The sequence below is a fragment of the Paroedura picta genome, chromosome 1 (assembly GCF_049243985.1).
Source record: "Paroedura picta isolate Pp20150507F chromosome 1, Ppicta_v3.0, whole genome shotgun sequence".
Lineage (NCBI taxonomy): Eukaryota > Metazoa > Chordata > Lepidosauria > Squamata > Gekkonidae > Paroedura > Paroedura picta.
This window is the reverse complement of record NC_135369.1, coordinates 203,854,893-203,872,675: the sequence shown is the minus strand read 5'-3', so window position 1 is coordinate 203,872,675 and position 17,783 is coordinate 203,854,893. Positions and strand designations below refer to the sequence as shown.

General features: G+C 47.5%; 1 long non-coding RNA gene across 1 annotated transcript; it reads right to left on the bottom strand.

The window, feature by feature from the left end:
- Window positions 1–7,360: 7,360 nt before the first annotated feature.
- LOC143827638 (uncharacterized) lies at window positions 7,361–17,676 on the bottom strand. The gene is made up of 2 exons (XR_013227370.1): window positions 12,416–17,676; window positions 7,361–12,006 (listed from the first exon to the last, which is right to left on the bottom strand). It is a non-coding gene; the product is annotated as an uncharacterized LOC143827638 (long non-coding RNA).
- Window positions 17,677–17,783: the final 107 nt, after the last annotated feature.

Here is a 17,783-nt window from a genome sequence, read left to right as displayed (position 1 = left end):
GGCTAGCAAATAATTAAAATGAAATTTCATTGATAACTCCAAGAGGAAAGGTTCTTATCAAACCCTTGGTATTTCTTTATATTTCATTCTAACCTCCCCCCCCCTTTCTTTCTCTCTCTCTCTTTCTGTGCCACTTTCTCTTTTTCTTCCCTACTTATCCCCCACCCCCATCAAAGACAAAAAAAGGGGGGGGGGGAATCCCGAAACCAAAGGCAGAACAAGGTTTGAATGTGAGCCAGCTGAATGGGCCAAGAGGCTACATATGGAACTAGCAAATCATAGAGCCGTGAAGGATGTTAGTGATTTAAAGCCATGTATGTCAAAGTCTGCCTCTTAAAAGGAATCCATAATGGTAAAAGGTAACTAAGGGAGAGGCTTAGCTGACAGCCAGCAGTGGGCTCGGTGTGTGTGCATGTCACCTTGTTAGGTTCCCACAGATTCCCCTCTTCCGGTCTGCACCCTGCCTCCTCTCCCCTTTCCGATGAATTCAATGGTCCAGAAGGGCCAAAGCCACCACTTTATTTACCAGGATAGAAACCCAGAGGCCATAAATATGAACGCCATTCCAGGCTGACAGAACTGTCAGTTTTGCTGGGGAATAGACCATGGGTAGTCAACCTGTGGTCCTCCAGATGTTCATGGACTACAATTCCCATGAGCCCCTGCCAGCGTTTGCTGGCAGGGGCTCATGGGAATTGTAGTCCATGAACATCTGGAGGACCACAGGTTGACGACTAGCCCTGGAATAGACGTTCCCTGGCGTATCCAGGCTCTCTCTCTCTCTCTCTCTCTCTCTCTCTCTCTCTCTCTCTCTCTCTCTCTCTCTCTCTCTCTCTCTCTCTCTCTTAGCCCAGGTTTTGAATTCTTCTAACAATGTAGGATGACAACTCTGAACTCTCACCTGCTAGTGATAAAATATTCCCTTGTTCCTAATGAGAGGCCCAGAAACTGCTACCAGGCAAGTAGGAACAGGGGGCGTGGGGCGGGAAGGTAGGGGGACAGTGGGAACCAAGTGGTACTGGGACAGGGTACATGGAGGGAAGCAATTCCTGGAAATACCAGCTGAAGACTGAAACATTGGACAGCAGCCGTTTTGAGATCTGTTGAAATCAGGGTCACAGAGAGCCAGCTTGGTGTAGTGGTGAGGAGTACGGACTTCTAATATGGCGAGCCGGGTTTGAATCCCCGCTCTTCCTCCACGTGCAGCCAGCTGGGTGACCTTGGGCTTGCCACAGCCCTGAGAAAGCTGTTCTGACCGAGCAGTAATATCAGGGCTCTCTCAGCCTCACCTCCCTCACAGGGTGTCTGTTGTGGGGAGAAGAAGGGAAGGTTATTGGAAGCAGCTTTGAGGCTCCTTCAGGTAGAGAACAGTGGCATATGAGAACCAACTCTTCTTTTAATGAAGTCTGGTTGTTCATGTTGTCTTCTGCAGATTTTACAAAATCTGCATCAAGTCTTACAGTATCTAGTTCAGAAAATGAAATAATATTTAAAAAGGACTTGCTGAACTTAGTAAGGTTGCTATAGCCCCCTTGGCTGCTGGCAGAGGGTGGTTGGGCAGAGATATGGTTGCCAGCTCAGGTCCTGGAGACTTGGGGATGACAGGGACCCCAATGGGATACACCCTTCAAAGCATCCAATTTCTCAACGGGAACTGATCTGTGTAGCCTGGAGATAAGCTTTCATTCTGGAGGATCCCTCGGCAACCTGCTGGGTGATCTTGGGCCAGTCACAGTTCTCTCAGAACTCTCTCATCCTTACCTACCTCACAGGTGTCTTTGGTGAGGAGTCTTTGGTGAGGAGTCTTTTGTGAGGAGTGGGTTTGTATGCCGCTATGTGACTCCTTCAGGTAGGGAAAAGGAAAAACAGCTCTTTTTCCTGGGAACGGTAGCTCATCACAGTAAATGCAAAAACATGTACCAGCATAGAGAAGCCTGCAAATGGGAGCATACCATCAAATGCTCAGGCAGAAATGTAGCACATGGCTTGGAGCATGAACATTCTCGTATCGTGGGTAAAAGGATGTCTGAACTCACCAAAGATGTAGCAGAATCAAAGCCAGCCAAGTACTATGCGTGGCAGAATTCACACTCCACTCTGCCCCCGTATGAACACAAAAATTCTGGAAATGCTGCTTGGTTTGGACTTTCAAGTAAAGCACAGGGGTGAGCATGCGAGGGGCTGGACTCGACAACAAACAGGTCAATGGCAGTGAAGTAAGTCCAGTTTTCCAAGGCTTGTTTTCTCAACATAGCACCATCTCTAGTTAAAATATAGATGACGGGAGGGTAGAACATCTGCTTGGCATGCAGAAGTTCCCACGTTCAATCCTTGGCAACTGCAGCTCAGGGTAGCAGGGGGGAGGGGATGTGAAAGGCCTCAGCTTGAAACCCCAAAGAGCTGCTGCCAGTCGGGTAGTCATTAGTAACCTTGATGGACCAGTGGCCGGGTTCAGTACAAGGCAGCTTCCTGTGTGTTCCAGGGCATTTTTGTATGTCAGGGGTAGTCAAACTGCGGCCCTCCAGATGTCCATGGACTACAATTCCCATGAGCCCCTGCCAGCAAACGCTGGCAGGGGCTCATGAGAATTGCAGTCCATGGACATCTGGAGGGCTGCAGTTTGGTTACCCCTGGTGTATGTTATCCTTCCCAGCAACGTGGTTCAATATTCCTGTGTCCAAAGCGATCTTCCATGGATGGATTTACGTGCCATTAAGTTGCAGCTGATTTATGGTGACCTCAGCGAGGGGCTTTTGAAGGAAGTAAGAAACAGAGTTTGTTTGCCATTGCCTTCCTCTGCAGAATCTTCCTTGATCATCCCCCATCCAAAGTGCCTGTTAAGGCCCTAAGATATCCTTCCCTATGCAAGGAGGAATGTGTCTGCAAACTTCCATCCTTATCCATGGTTCCTCTATATATTTGTGAAACAGCCTGGGGGGTAGAACGAGTCCAGGGTGTCTGAGTTGGAATAGGGCCAATTGGGGTGCAGCTGGCAAAGCTGGCCGCAGCCTGATTGGCCCTGCCCCTACAGCTCCCGCCCTCCTTCCCTGGACACTTGCCACTTTGCTCTCATATGCCTGAGAGAGAGATGCGGAGACATAGAGAGCCCTGTCAAACCACTAATGAGCCCTGATTACCTGCTATGGCTCCTGCTGCGAGGGAGAGAGACAGACGGAGACAGCTGCCCCATACTGCAAACCAGCCTTGATTCCCTGCTATGAAGGATTACCTACTATGGCTCCTGCTCTAAGGGGGAGAGAGAGAGAGAGAGATCTGTGCCTGCCGGTGTTCCCTTGGTCCTAGCGCCCTTTTCCTGGTTGCAATGGGCTTTCTTGCTAGTTGATTAATATTTCAGATACCCTTTAAGCAAGGATGGTTAGGCCAGACAGCCTACCTAGAAATCTTTGCATAGCAGAAATAGGCCAATGCTGGCTCTATGCCAGAATTTCTGGCTATCACAGGAGTGATGCTATTAGTCTGTACAAAGGAAGGGCTGGGCCATTTACTCTTTTCCTCATTCTGGAATGACAAGGACAAAGGAGCACAATAAAATCAGAGTCCAGTAGCATCTTTAAGACCAACAAAGATTTATTCAGGGCAAAGATGTATTCAGGACAAAGGAGGTGACTGTGTCTGGTAATCTCTCCAACGACCCTCCACACCTGAAAATATTGCTTCATTTCTTGTCTGTTCCCAAGGAAATCATCCTGTTGGATGTTTATTCCCCATCCTTAATTGATGGCACATCAAACTCCCATTAAGGTGCCCAAGGCACCCATTGAAGGCCTTAATGCAAAAGTGGTCAACACCTGCGGAACTCCCTTGACATTATGTCAAGACGATATTTCCCAATAAGCCAATTAAGGCTTCTTTGTCAAAGGCTGGCTCACCCATTAGCATCGCCTCCACAGCAACACATTGTCTAAAACACTAATTACCCAAACTTGGGCTCGGGATAGATTTTTGGCTATAACCCCCCCCCCCCATTGGCTCAGTCCAGTATGGTATTTTGGACCTGACCTTGACCTAGCATTGCATGCTGGCTCGTTCTTTGCTGCCTCTCCACACAGGCTTCAATTGGACTTCTGCACAAATCAGATGGTGGCTTCACACCTTTGCTGACCCAAAACCGTAATCCTCTGTCGAACCATCTCAACTCTTTATTTTTCTCTGCGTGATTGTGTAGTTTAAACCTTGTGAATATGTTAGGGACATTTAATTTGTTTTTCAGTTAGAATCCTTTTTAAAATTAACGTTCAAAGTCTACCTGTACCTGAGATATCTGGCTGGGTCCTCCCTCATGTCAACTGGTGGAGCATCTCACTTCTTACAGCCTCCTGCACAGCTTATTCTCCTAGAATAGCACATTCCATCATAAATTCAGGAGAAAGTCTATTTTAGTCTACATCAGGGGCTACATCACTGGCAGGGGCTCATGGGAATTGTAGTCCATGGACATCTGGAGGGCCGCAGTTTGACTACCCCTGGTCTACATGTTGACCCTAATTCTTCCAGGATCAAATGAGCTTCCCTATTAGTTTCCAACCTACTGTAACAGACAGACCAATGCAGCAAAGATTGTACCCCAAACACCTGTGTTCAACCTTATACACTCTTGTAAAAGCTTTTATATCAGGCCAATATTCTGACCACTTCTTCACGGACGTGGCAGACTATCCCCATAAGCCAATGGTGATGGATGGCGCCATCAAGTCAGAGTGACGTATGGTGACTCCATAGATTTTCCAAGGAGAGAGCTGTTCAAAGGTGACTTGCCTATTGCCTTCCTTGGCACAGCAACCCTGGACTTCTTAGGTGGGCCCTCATCCAAGTTCTCACCAGGACAGACCCTCCTTAGCTTTCAAGGAGGTCAGACTAGCCTGAGCTCTCCAGATCAGGGCTCCTAAGCCAATACTGATAGTTTAATGTTCCTACCCTCACATATGTTGGCTTCTAGAACTCGAAGGCAGTGGATAGAAGAAATGAAGTCCGTTCATTGGCACCAAACAGCATGTGCAAAACATAACTATCAGGAATAAATGTACTTGAGCTCTGTGCAACTTCAGGGGGACTCTCGACACAGCCTCTTTCTCCAGCATCTGCTTGAGATTTCTGTGCTTATCTAAAAGGGGAGGTAGGACTCTGCTCTTCCCAAAGCCAAGCTGGCTGCCAAGACATGTCATAACAGTGCCGGGCCCCTTCGTTTCATCTTTTGCCAAAGGGACTCGGAGTTTTTCCCGGTTCTTTTCTTTCTTTCTTTTTAAGCCCACAGAATGGTAGCTGGCAATTGAAGGCATCTGCTAAGATGGAGCAAAGATACAAAGTGTGGGTGATACCCCAAGCACAGGCTCTCGTGTACTACAGCTAGGGTTGCCAGCCTCTAGGTGGTATTTATTTATCATATGGCACGTGTAGTGTCGCCAAGAGAGCTGAGGATCATCTGGCAGCCAGGACAAGGGACATTCGAAGGCGGTTCGCCATTGCCTGCCTCATTGCCATGATCCCTAGCGTTCTTTGGAGGGACTACCACCCAAATCCTCCAAATTCTAGCCAGGGTCATCCCCGCTTAGCTTCTGAGATCTGACAGGATCAAGCTTGCCTGCCCTCTCCAGGTCAGGGCTCTCTAGATGGTGGCTGGAAATCTCCTGGAATTACAACTGGTCTTTCGGTTATGGGGATCAGTCCACTGGAGAAAACGGCTCCTTTGAAAGATGGACTCCCTACTGTCCTCAAGACCCACGCTCCTCAGGCTGCGCGTTCCAAAATCTCCAGGAATTTCCCAACCCAGAGGTGGCAACCCATAGTTAGTGAACTGTGAACTATAAAATTGATCTCGTTCCTATCTGTTTGACGCAGCACACAGATATTTTAAAAGGTGGGTTCCAATTAATGGAAGATACATGGTGGCTTGGATTGCCAAGTCCACTGCTCCAGGCAGAGTTTCCCCCACTTCTCAGATGCACCTCGCTCCCCCAACTCCCGAGGAAGCCTGTTCCACTGAGGAACCACTCTAACTGTCAGGAACTTCTTCCGGGTGTTTAGACAGAATTTCTTTTGCATAAATTTCATCCCATTGGTTCTGGTCCATCCCTCCGGGGCAATAGAGAACAACTCTGCTCCATCCTCAATATGGCAGCCTTTTAAATACATGAAGATGGTTATCAAATCCCCTCTCAGTCGTCTCCTCTCCAGGCTAAACAGACCAAGCTCCCCCAACCTTTCCTCATCCGTCTTGGTCTCTAAACCCCTCCCCATCTTTGTTGCCCTCCTCTGGACACGCTCCAGTTTATCTACATCCCTCTCCAACTGGGATGCCCAAAACTGAACCAAGTGAGGTGCAACCAGAGCAGAGCAAAGTGGTACCATTACCTCCCATAATGTACCATTACGGTACATTTTCTCATACATGTTTTCCCCAGGTAACATCAGCATGCTGTGTTACTTCTGGAAAGTGCCCCCTCATCCCCCACCAGCAGCACTGATGGACTCGGCAGCTGTAACGGTGGTAGTAGGAAACCTTACTAGCGCACGAGGAGGTGGTCGTCCCTTGCAGTCGACTCCATTGAACCCAAGCTAAACTTCAGCTCCCACGGATTTCCATGCAACCATAAGAAGTGGGGAAAGTAGGTTTACTTGCATGGTTGGAGCAGACAGAAGAGGCTCTTTTTGTGAAAGAGAATTGCAGTTAAATTTGCCAGCTCTGGTTTGGGAAATTCCCGGAGATTTGGGGGTAAAACTAGGAGAAAGAGGAGTTTGAGAAGAGGAGAAGAAGAAGAAGAAGAAGAGTTGGTTCTTATACGCCGCTTTTCCCTACCCGAAGGAGGCTCAAAGCAGTTTACAGTCGCCTTCCCTTTCCTCTCCCCACAACAGACACCCTGTGAGGTGGGTGAGGCTGAGAGAGCCCTGATATCACTGCTTGGTCAGAACAGTTTTATCAGTACCGTGGTGAGCCCAAGGTCACCCAGCTGGCTGCATGTTGGGGAGCGCAGAATCGAACCCGGCATGCCAGATTAGAAATCCGCACTCCTAACCACTACATCAAACTGGCACTACACCAAACTGAGAGACCTCAGAGGGGTATATGGCCAAAGACTCCACTCCACAGAGCAACCCTTTTCTCCAGAGGAACTGATCTCTGTGGTCCAAAGATGAGTTGTAATTCCAAGAGATCTCCAGGCCCCACTTGGAGGTTGGCAACTGTGTCTGCAGTGTTGTGAAAGAAGACATTGATTTTAAAGACTTGGGACAGCTCTTTCCTTCTTCATTTTTTAAGGTCCATGGAGAAGTACCCAAAATAACACCATTTGTACAACAAACTTTTAAATAAAGTCAGCACACGCTTAAGAAAGACAGATGCATGTTTGGTTAATATGAGAAAATAAACCCTCTTTAATTCAAATCATCAGATGCTAATCAAGAAAAGGAGAAAGTGTTATACAACAGCTCAGTTTGGGAAAAGTTCCGTGGCGTCTTTCAACACGTACAAATATTAATACTCTAAAAATAATCCCTCCTCTTTTACCCACAGCCTTTCCAAAAGAACAATTCGGCAGATTTTATTTTACATTTCAAAGTGGCATGAACGACTCAGCCGTATTAAAAACAAAAGTCCTGTTTTATTATCGAATTACTCGCTGTTTGTCGGGCACACTTTCTGAGATCCCGAGCCAATAGACTGCAAACATGGAGCGGTGATTTTAAGGGAACTCCTTCAAAATCTACTATTTCACTACCGCGTTGACGGATCAAACCGTCCGGCCGCAGAGTTGCATTCTGTGAAGGCCGGCACCACATTGGTATTCCGAAAGAAAAGTAGGTTTGCGACTAGACTGGATTTGGTTGTGTCTGTACTGAATTAGGGACCTACAAGCGAGTCGCAGCATGCTACTTTCTGGATCCTCGTTCACAAATAAACACGTATAGCATCCCGACACAGCATCCCATTTCATTCCTGCGCTGTTCGAAGCTTGCCAGTCCCAAGGCTAGGCCTTCATCTTCATGATGACCTGGGCAGAGTCTGCACTTACTTTGTTTATTCCATTGTCAATCCGGTTGAATTCAGATCGCTTTGAACTCGGGTCTTCCTCTCTCCCCCCATTGAGGGCCCCATTGAAACAGGGAAGTCTCTACCACGGAGCTTGGTTTCCCAATCCGGATTTGAAAAATATTGAGCGTTAAAAGCACTCTAAGATATCACACAAGAAAGGTAGGGTCACTCCGGATCAATCCTTCTTGCTGCAGAAGGAAAATTTAAATTGCCCCAAATCCAAACGGAAATCGTATTCTGTGTAGAGGGCAGGGACTGAATCGATCTGGGATTAGAATAAAAACTCTGTGCAGTTTACACCCTGGTGAGCTGACTTCTCATGAGGTTCAAGCAAGAAGATCAGGAGCCGTCTCTAAACCATAGAATCATGGAGTGGGAAGGGGCCATCCAGGCCATCTAGTCCCACCCCTTGCTCAATGTAGGGTCAGTCTAAAGCAACAAGGAGAAGTATCTGTTCAGCCGCTGCTTGAAGACCGCCAGTGAGGGAAGCTCACCACCTCCATTGACAGCCCATTCAACTGCTGGGCTACTTTGAGTGTGAACATCTTTTTCCTGATATCTAGCCAGTACCATTTTACACAAAGTTTAAACCCATTACTGCAGGTCCTCTCCACTGCTGCCAACAGGAACTGCTTCCTGCCCTCCTCCAAGTGACAACCTCTCAAATACTTCAAGAGATCCATCATGTCCCCTCTCAGCCTCCTCTTCTCCAGGCTGGGCATTCCCTCAGTCTTTCCTCCTAGGACTTGGTCATCATTGTTGCTATCCTCTACACCCTCTCAGTTTTGTCTACATCCTTTTTGAAGTGACGCCTCCAGAACTGCATAAAATACTCCAGATGTGGTCTGACCAATGCAGTATACAGTATACTGCATATTTGGTATGATGCCTCTATTGATACAGCCCAAGATTGCGAATGCTGGCAGGGGCTCATGGGAATTGTAGTCCATGGACATCTGGAGGGCCGGAGTTTGATTACCCCAATTATAGTCCATAAGTACCCAAAGATTTTACTGCTCTGTTGGAACTGTTTAGATGGATGGGAGACAACATTCTCACACCCCTACAGATGTTTACTTCCATGATTCTGCAATGGCTAGCAGTGGTAGGGGCCAAGCATCCAGTGAGAGCCAGCTTAGTGTAGTGGTTAAAGTGGTAGCTTCTAATCTGGAGAACTGGGTTTGATTCCCCACTCCCCACATGCAGCCAGCTGGATGACCTATTAGTGCTGCTCTCACAGAGCAGTTCTGTCAGAGTTCTCTCAGTCCCACCTACCTTGAAGGGTGTCAGTTGTGGAGAGAGGAAGGGAAGGCGAGCGTAAGCCACTTTGAGACTCCTTCGGGTACTGAAAAGCAGGGTACAGAACCCAACTCTTCTTTGAATTTGAACACTAAGAAGTTCTCGATTTGGCAAAGACTCCTACCACAGTCCCCCGCCCCCGTGGAGCAGTATTTTGCAGCTTAACACCTAGGAGTCACAGGTGGGGAAAAGAAGCCTGAACGTCATTTGCATCTGAGCAAGTCTTGTGCTGAGGATCAGCCCTGACTGCAAGCACCAAATTCCACGAATCAATGGAAATTCTGTCCATGCTTTCAGCAGGGTCTGGATTTTTTTTAATGGATAATTTAGAAACCTAATTTCCCCCCTCCTAACAGGCACTTAGCTGGGAGATTTGACTGATTTGGTACCTGTGGGTGGAACTGTAATGTGGCCTTTTGTGCCATGCCAAGTCTGCTGCCCCGGGTCAAATTCCAGCCCTCCTCCTGCGACACGTGGGCTACTGTAGAACGCTGTAAAATATCATTAGGAGATGCGGCACTGTTGATTGGCTCTCCGTGAGTCAGCGGCCATGGGCCTGTGGCACACCCTCCTAAATTGCCCTGACATCAGAAACCACAGGGTGAGAACACTGGCTCTGAAGTGAAGCCCCCCCCCTTTTTTTTAGGTCACCAGTCGTTTTCCATTTATAACTACAACAGCCCCCCCCCCCCCTTTACGACAACACAATTGGCCGCAACAGCAGCAAGCATTGTAGGCCGAAATCACAAGCAAATGTAAAAACGCTTAGCCTTTGGCCTCCTGCCGAAGGCACCCAGGCCGGGCCATTAAGCAATGGCAAGGCAGACCCTGTTGCATCTGACTCCACAATGTGCTGGAATGACAATTTAGACCATTTAGACAGAAACCATTTGCGAGTCAGTCGAGGAGCTACCCTGTTGTAGAAAACAGAAAGCTCTGTTTAGTGATCAGAAGTTAGGAGACTTTTAAAGTGGGGGTGCTTGGGGGAGAAGGGGAGAAAAATACATCAGCGGGGTATAACGCCACTGAATCCAAAGCAGCTCTTTTCTCCATGAGAAATTATCTCTGTAGCGTGGAGATGAGCTGTAATTCTGAGAGATCTCCAGCTGCCTCCTGGAGGATGGCAATCATATATCATGGGGGGGGTGTTAATGGTGGGGGGTGTTATAGGGGGTGTTAATGGCTGGGTCTGAAAACGGTGAGATACTTGGTAATTCCCCCCCCCCCACTTTGTCACCTCTCCCCTTCTGTAGTCCGTTGAGTTTTCACATTATTTGTTGGATGAAACAGGAGCAACTAAGCCAGTGATATTGGTGTAAATGTTTTGTTTTGAGCAATTCGTTTAAGCAGATTTATTGACAAGGAGGTGTCTGGGGTGATGCCAGCTGAGGCAGGGAAGAACGGTACTGAGGAAAGGTTCGGTTTTTGCTAGAACTTTCGGTGGCAAATAATTCCCCTCAGGCCATCAATTTGGGTGTCACGGATTTCCATTGCAGTCAGACACAAGGGTTCTTTCCGCGAACGAGTAATTCAGTAGCAGGGGTAGTCAAACTGCAGCCCTCCAGATGTCCATGGACTACAGTTCCCATGAGCCCCTGCCAGCGAGGGGCTCATGGGAACTGTAGTCCATGGACATCTGGAGGGCTGCAGTTTGACTACCCCTGAGAGAGTCAGTAAAGGGCAGAACAGAATCTAAGCCCAGTAGCGCCTTCCAGACCAACAAAATGTCCTGGGATCAACGCTCACTTCTTCAGACAGAAAGGAAGAGGAAGTTCCATCCGGCCTCATATCAGGGTCAAAAGGGGGTTTATGAAGAAAGGCACAGAGGCAGATGTACAGTGAAATGCCTCTCCTAATTTCTCACCTGGATAGAAAGGAAGAGAAGAGCTGGGTTTTTTATACGCCGCTTTTCACTGCCTGAAGGAATCCCAAGTGGATTTCAAACACCTCTCCCTTCCTCTCCCCACAACAGACACCCTGTGAGGTCGATGGAGAGCTCTAGAAGAACTGCCCTGTAAGAACATTCCTAACTAGCCCAAGGTCACTCAGCTGGTTGACTGTGGAGGAGGAGTTGAGGTTCAAACCCGGGTCTCCAGATTAGAGCCTGCTGTTCTTAACCACTACATCAAGCTGGCTATAAATAGGGATGCCAGCCTCCAGGTGGGACCTGGGGATCCCCCGAAATTGATCTTGTTTCCAAACTACAGAGATCAATTCCTCTGAAGAACATGGAAACTTTGGAGGGTAGAAAATATGGCATTGCCCCCCACTGAGGCCCCAGTCTTCTCCAGGCTCTACCCCTCAATCTCCAAACGTTTCCCAACCTGGAGTTGGCAACCAACCAACCCCCACTCTCACTCCCTGCCACTTGGGGCCTGGCAACCCTTGATATAAAGTCTGATGAATCTTCAGACTGATGAAGTTCGCCTCACAAAAGTCTCTAGCCTGGAAAGGCCCTTTGTAGCGTTGCCAGCTTCCAGGTGGTGGCTGGAGATCTGGAATCCGAACTGCTTTCCAGAAGACGGAGATCAATGCCCCATGGAGAAAATGGCTGCCTTGGAAGGTCACTCGTTCTGAGGTCACTCGCCTCCCTAAATCCCACTCTCTCCAGCTTCCACCCCCCAAATATCCAGAAATTTCCCAACCTGGAGCTGGCAACCCTGATGTCAGGATTGTAGAATCTCTGTCATAAATTAGCCTGAGTTCCTCCATGTCAGTTATATTGCTTTATTGGACCTGGCGCCTGCTTGCCCCAGGCCTTGTAGTTTTTCTAGCTATAAAAATGAATAGTGATGTTATGCTAACCTTATCTTGTTGTGGGCTCACGGGGTTGTTGTCACCTCCTCAAGGTTGTGTGAACGAAATCCTGTTTATGTTACACATATGTCTTTTCTCTTCTGCCCCCTCCCTTGGGAACTGTCAAGTTTTGGGCGGGAGAAATGTATTGATAAGCTGGGGCAAATCTGGCCTCGGGTCAGATTTGACTTCTCAGTCTCTTGCGTATAGTACTAATCAATAAAACTCTTTATTATTAAGAAGTTTGTTGTGAGTTTCCTGTACGTTTGACACCTACTTTAAGGTGCTACAGAGCTTCAAATTTGCTCTGCGACCACAGAATAAGGCAGCTACCCTCCTTCAAATAATTCGCAGCATTTTTCTACATTCAGCTGTGGCTTGAAACTCGAGGTTACATGCTAAAAAATCCAGTTCTTCATTTCATGGTAGCGTGATCATAAAGGCAAGCGAAAGAGGATTGTTTGCTTTTGCTTTATACAAAATGGCTGCTAACCCTGTTCTGTCCCCTCCAGATACCCACAACGTCAAAGATACAGAGTGCAATTTCATGACCAGGTACTTTTTGGGATTCTGCCATCAGTCTTAATCTAGGGTGTAAACTGCACGGAGCTTTTATTCCAACCCCAGATCGATTCAGTCCCTGCCCTCTACACAGAATGCGATTTCCGTTTGGATTTGGGGCGATTTTAATTTTCCTTCTGGAGCAAGGATTGATCTGGAGTGACCCTACCTTTCTTGTGCGATATCTCAGACTGCTTTTAATCCTGAATATCCAGCTTGAGAAAGAAAGCTCCGTAGTAGAGAACCTCTGATAGGCTACACCTGGTCATGTGACACGCTTGCCTTAAAGGAGAAGCCCCTAATTTCTCTCAACTTCTGTCGGTCCTGGATTTTTCCTCCCTCCTCTGCCTTTTTCGATCCTCTCCCCCACCCCTCCAAGAAAAGAAAGAGGCTCCCTGCCCCCCCCCCCAAGAAAAGAAAGAAAGAGGCTTGGCTCCTCCCCCCCCCCACCTTCTGAGCCTCCCTAACCACTTGCAGAAGACTTTCCTGTTTCAATGGGGAGAGTGGGGGAGAGGAAGACCCGAGTTCAAAGCGATCTGAACTCAACAGGATTGACAACGGAATAAAGAAAGTAAGTGCAGACTCTACCCAGGTTCCCTACAGGGGGAAAGGGCCGTTATCCAGACCAACCTGGAAGGAAAAGTTTCCACTTGATCAGAGTGAAAAGAAAAAGCCAGCTGCTTAACAAGATACTACAGCATCTGTCTAAGGCCTAGATTAGGGCTGCCAGACCCTGAAAGGGGAAGTGAATCCTCTGCCCCACTTCTTCTGGCCTGCCACCTCTAGATATGGTACTGGGAGAAAAAAAAAAAAAAGATAAACAAAGCTTTATTTACGTACAGGAAGTTCTCACCATCGAATTCCTGAAGACAGATTCAGATGGGTCATCAGATTGCTCTGAAGCTGCCAACAAGCCAGACATTCAAGGTGTGAGCTTTCATCTGACAAAATTTGCTAGCACGCAAAAGCTTATATCTTGAATAAAGCTTTGCTGGTCTGAAAGGTGCTCCTGGACTCAAAATTTATTCATAGAATTCCTGGATCTACCCAGAAGTGAAAAGGATAGCTCTAGGAATTGCCAGAAGCTCTATGGTAAGAACTTCTATTTTGACCATGAAGTTTCCAGAGATTTCTAGATCTATCCTTTGCCCTTTGAGGTATTTCTAGGAATTGCTATGAACTCTATGGTAAGAACGTTCCACTAGTAGACAAGGCCTTATTCTTCTTTTAAATTTTTTCTCCTGGAACACTGCTCTTGCCACAATACTTCCGCTGGTTGCCAGGTGCTATTTGGCAACTCAGCCCTAGATGAAGAAGCTCTAAAACTTTTGTTCCCATTAAAATTGTTATCAAACTCCTCCATGGCTATGCCTGCTGATTTCAGCGGAGGCAGCCAAAAAACAGAGCTACTCACGTCTTAATTTCTGTCTTGCATAGAACGTTTCTATCATGTTTCACCAGGTGGAAACAAAAATAAGGCGGGGCGGGGTGGGGAGGGGTGGGGTGGGATGGGGTGGGAGGGAATTAATTTCTGAGTGTAGAACCAGTGAACAAGGACCATAACTCAAGTTTGTGGTCAGTACTGAAGGATAGAAGACCCGTTTCTTTTATTTCTCAAAGATCCCTAAATTCAGCACATTCCTTGGGGGGGAGAGGATGTAGGTCAACATTATAGTGTAGCGATCCCCAACTTGTGGGCCTCGGACCACATGTGGTCCTTCGACTAATTGGAGGTGGGCCCAAAGGATGCTTTCTCCCCCCCTCCCTGGCCCTTTACTTCATTCCCCCCAGGCCTCTACAACACACTTCATTGTTGTGGCGTGTCTGTATCTTATTTTGAAGGGATGTTTAAACATTACCATAGTGATCAGAGAGCGTTAGGGCAGTGGTTGAGAGTAGAGGAGTAAACTACCCCCCCCACCCACCCCCCAACGGGCCTCAGTAAAAGGCGTTGAGTGGTCCCCGGTGATAAAAAGGTTGGGGACCACTGTTATAGTGGATAGGAAAGTTGATTGTCAAGAATAAGCCTTGCTATTTTCGATGAAGTAATTCCTACACTCAAAGAGACAAGTTGCTATTCTTGTCACAGTGAGAATTACAGGAAAGACCAAGCATTGGTTGGCATGAGCTTCCCAGTGATTCGTACATGTCCCTTGCTTGGATCTGGGCCTACAATTCTAGCTGCACCAAAGCCGAGTTAACCTTGCAAATGGGGCTAGAAGCCAACAACTTCTCCACTGGTGAAAAAGGAAGAAGAGGGTCTCCTCTGCCCATCTAAAAGGATATGCTCAGGATCATGGGATTCCCAAGAATTGGGTGAGACTGAATGGCTGGATCCAACCCGCAGGTTCAACCTCTTCCCTGGCGATGTGGGAAACAGGTTGAGTGCAGATCTTACAAAGAGGAAGACTGTTGACCTCCCCCAAATTTTGGCCACAGAAATCCACTGTTTTCACTCCCCGTGTCACAGCCGTGGTGGGAAATGAAATGTCCTGGGTCCCTCCTCCTTTGCTTCCTTGGTTTCTTTGTCATGTATGAATCAGCTCTGAGATGTTATTGCCTAGAGTTGCCTACCTTTTTCCACAATACAGCCACTGTAAGCAAAAGCGCCTGATATCTGGTAGCTATTTAAACCTCAGGACTGCCTGCTTAGGGGAAATCAACATCCTTAAAAGAGAACAGGTGTTTGCCACAGATTTTGTTTCAATTCTCCTTTGCTGCCTGGGCTTTATAGCTCAGCTCGATTGTCAACAGCTCGGGTACCCTATCAGGACGGTTGCCCTTCAGCAGTTTTTTAAATTAATATTAAGAGAGAGATCAATGTGTGTCCCAAATAGGAATGAAGTACTGCATGCCGTGAAGTACGGGTGTCTTTGAAACAAATATCTAAGAAATGTTTGGCTGCAATGGACAGCCCTACAGACATTTGGTCTGCATTTGCTGAAACGTGGATGATTAAACCCACATTGTAGGCTCCTTTCTCCCCTCTGATCTGCAACTTTCTTTACATCTTAAGAGAAATTTATGAACAAAGTTATTGTTAATCCGTACTGTCTGTCTTGTCATTTGGATTCTTTTCCAGAGCGCTCGCTTTGCCAATGTCGATAAATAAACTTCGGCGCGATTAACACGTTATTACTTCACGTTCAAAATGCAAAGGGAAGCAGCGAGGAGCTGAAGATCTGAAACCTGTCCAATGCTAACTGATAATGGACAACATTTTGGAAGTCTGCGCCCTTTCCCTGTGATTACCTGGGCCTTTGGGGGTCTACTGAATTAGGCAGCGTGTCTGAAAGAACCTCAGCCATATTAGTGGTAGATCTCTTTTAAAAAATCCTTCTGTACCAATTCAGGAGAAAAAATGGAGAAATATTAAATACTAGATTCAAAGCCCGTTCATGAGAACAGGCTTTGAAAGCCCCCCCCCCTGCCGTGGCCGCCCAGCCGACACATAGAGGCGGCATTGTCCCCGGGTGCGGCGTTTCTAGGCCCGAGGGAAAGATCTGTTTCCCCCCGTCCCCCCTGGCGACGGTGCGGCCTTCCCCCCCCCCTTTGTCCACCTCTTTTGTCATTAGGGTTTGCCATATCTTGAGGGTGGCCACTGTGGAGCAGGGATTTCACCTAGATTCTGTTGTCTACTGGAGTAGGCTTTCTCAACCAGGGTTTCATCAAACCCTGGGGTTTCTTGATGGCCCTGGAAGGGCCTGGAAGACCCATATGGGTCAGAGTTAATTTTTTATATATTTAAAAGAATTGTTAAACATTTATCGGGTGCTCTGTTGACCCGCCTCCCCTCCCAAAATGGCCAAAATGAGCCTGGAGGGGTGGGAAGGGGAGGGGCCCCGGGTGGGCATGTACACAGCTCTGCTTCCCAACCATATTCTGCACCATCACACCACTTCTGAGGTTTCTTGACACCTGAAGAATGTTTCAGGGGGTTCTCAGTGATTAAAATTTGAGAAAGGCTCAACTAGGTGTAAACTGCATGGAGCTTTTATTCCAACCCCAGATTGATTCAGTTCCCTGCCCTCTACACAGAATGCGATTTCCGTTTGGATTTGGGGCGATTAAAAATTTCCTTCTGCAACAAGAAGGATTGATCCGGAGTGACCCTACCTTTATTGTGCGATATCCTAGAGTGCTTTTAACGCTCAATATTTAAAGGCTGTTTTGAATCTGGGCTCTCCTCCATGGTAGAGGACCCATGATTGGCTACAGGTAGTCATGTGACAAACTTGCCTTAAAGGAGAAGCTCCTAATTTCTCTCAACTTCTGTCAGTCCTGGATTTTTTCTCCCTTCTCTTCCTTTTTCAATCATCTCCCCCTCCTTACTCCAAGAAAAGAAAGAGGCTCCCTGCCTGGCTCCTCTTCCCCCCACCTCAAGAAAAGAAAGAAAGAGGCTTGGCTCCCCCCCCCTTCTGAGCCTCCCTAACCACGTGCAGAAGACTTTCCTGTTTCAATGGGGAGGGGGGGAGAGGAAGATCCGAGTTCAAAGCAATCTGAATTCAACAGGATTGACAATGGAATAAACAAAGTAAGTGCAGATTCTGCCCTAGAGTCTGTCCTCTGAATCTGCCATTCCCTTCAGGGGACCTGATCTCTGCAGCTGACAGAGCAGTTGTAATTCCAGGAGAACTCCAGGAACCACCTGGAGTTTAGTAATTCTATTCATCACTGCAAATGCAATTTCATCTTTGAGCCTTGCCTAAAAATTCAGCAAGGGTTTTCTCCCAGAACTGCATGACTGACGTTCTCATTTTTTCTCTTTTGATAAATATTTAGTGCAGGGGTAGTCAAACTGCGGCCCTCCAGATGTCAATGGACTACAATTCCCATGAGCCCCTGCCAGCGATTTTCGATGAAGCAATTCCTACACTCAAAAGACAAGTTGCTAGTCTTGTCACAGTGAGAATTACAGGAATGACCTGACATCTGGAGGGCCGCAGTTTGACTACCCCTGATTTAGTGTGACAAAGGATTTGAGCAGGGGTAGTCAAACTGCGGCCCTCCAGATGTCCGTGGACTACAATTCCCAGGAGCCCCTGCCAGCGAATGCTGGCAGGGGCTCCTGGGAATTGTA